Source organism: Mandrillus leucophaeus, unplaced genomic scaffold (assembly GCF_000951045.1).
Source record: "Mandrillus leucophaeus isolate KB7577 unplaced genomic scaffold, Mleu.le_1.0 Scaffold270, whole genome shotgun sequence".
Lineage (NCBI taxonomy): Eukaryota > Metazoa > Chordata > Mammalia > Primates > Cercopithecidae > Mandrillus > Mandrillus leucophaeus.
The window spans coordinates 873,375-875,430 of record NW_012102810.1 but is presented as its reverse complement, the minus strand read 5'-3'; positions in this window follow the sequence as shown (position 1 = coordinate 875,430).

Genomic DNA, 2,056 nt, shown 5'->3' with positions numbered 1-2,056 from the left:
AACATTAGCTGGGTGTGGTGGTAGCGCCTGTAGTCCCAGCTACTAGGGAGGCTGAGGTGGCAAGATCACTTGAGCCCAGATGGTCGAGGTTGCAGTGAGCTGTGACTGTGCCACTGCACTCCAGCCTGGGCAACAGAGCAAGACCCTGTCTCAACAAAACCAAACAAACCCACGGTAACGTGACTCATTTATTTTATAGCTGAGGCGCAAAGACGAAGACCTCCACTCACAGATCACACAATGCACACAATGGCAGAACTGGTCTCATGACCTTTTTTTTTTTCTGCCATGGAGTGTCAATCTGTTGCCCAGATTGGAGTGCAGTGATGCAATCCCAGCACACCACAACCTCCGCCTCCCCAGTTCAAGCGATTCTCCCACCCCCGCCTCCCGAGTAGCTGGGACTACAGGCATGTGCCACCGTGCCCGGCTCATTTTTGTATTTTTAGTAGAGATGGGGTTTCACTGTGTTGGCCAGGCTGGTCTCGGACTCCTGACCTCGTGATCCGCCCTCCTCAGCCTCCCAAAGTGCTGGGATTACAGGCGTGAGCCACCGTGCCCGGCCTATGACGCAGTTTTACATGTGGTAGCTCTAAAGGAGGACCCAGCCACTTCGTGTTGAGGGGAGGACACCAAAGGTAAGCTGTTCACTACTTACTTTAACTTTTACTTCATTTAGTTCTGAAAACTCGAATCCAAACCCTCAAGAAAGGCCTGGGCGAGGACGTGTACAGTGGGATCACTGACTGTGCCAGGTGAGAGCCAGTGTCCCCTCAAATGGTGGCTGGGACCGGTTCCTCTGCATGGGTGTCTGCCTAGATCAGATTTAGAGACCAGCTTTAATGCTGGGCTCTGGGTGTCTTTGAAGTCTGTCTTTCCCTCACGTCTCAGAGAAAACAATGTACTGGGAGCCTTTTTCTTCTTTGTGGTATCCCCACAGCATCTCTCACCAAAGATTCTAGCCACATCAAGCCTGTTTCCAAGGCCTTGACCCAACTGCATAAGTAACCAACCTGCACGCACCTAGCGGGCGAGGCACAGCCCCACACCGTTGGCCCCTTGCTGTTGCTGTGGAAGGCACTATTCTCGAACGAGAGGTGCACAAATGGAGAGGCCGCCACCGAGGGCTGCTGGCAGACTGCCCCTGCCCATCAGCTCACCGGCTCTTCTTTCTCCCCAGGAAACTCTGGATTCAGGAGGGACCGTCTGCCTTCATGAAAGGCGCTGGCTGCCGGGCACTGGTCATAGCACCTCTCTTTGGGATTGCTCAAGGGGTCTATTTCATTGGGATTGGAGAGCGCATCTTAAAGTGTTTTGAGTAGACAGAGCTGGAGGTCAGGTCCCTGCACTCGCCGCCCTCTCTCTAGCCCATTTCACTTAGCCTAGAGGGGACAAGGGCAGGCGGGGCCGCTCCGGCCTGCCTTGTCCTCTGCGTTGTAGCGCTACCTCAGTCTCGGGAGAAACAGCCCTATACTCTAACAAGTCGAGCACAGCCTTCTTCCCCTGCGTGTCTGCGCTCATTTTCCTTTGTGGGCACAGCTACCAGGGGCTTTCAGAAGCCCCTACCCACCTACTTTTCAACAAAAGTAGTACTTTAGTTGTATTAATTGCAGGACCTTAACAGGTAGTCAAAATAGAAGGGTTGTTTCTATATTTTAACATCTCAGTCAAACTCGGCAATCTTCAGTCAGCTTGAGGATTTAGCATTGTTAATCTTGGACTCTAGAACTTATGAGTCTTGGCACTGATTGTTGAGGAAAAGGAGGATCAGAAGTTCAAGGGACCATGAAAGTCCTCAAAGTCAGCACCTCGTTTGAGACCAAGCTCCCTTTCGAATCCCTGGATGGCTGAGGGGACTGAGGCCGGGCTGCCCAGTCAGAGCCTCCCCCAGAGCCCAGGCTCTTGCAGACCCCTCCCTGTATCCGAGGAACACTATTTGAAATAAAGGTGAACGGTTACAATCTCATCTGTTCATCAGTGGGTACAGCACAGGCTGCAGTGAATGGTGTCACCATCTGCTTTTCTACGTCCATTTCAAACCCCAACATTAAAAAGG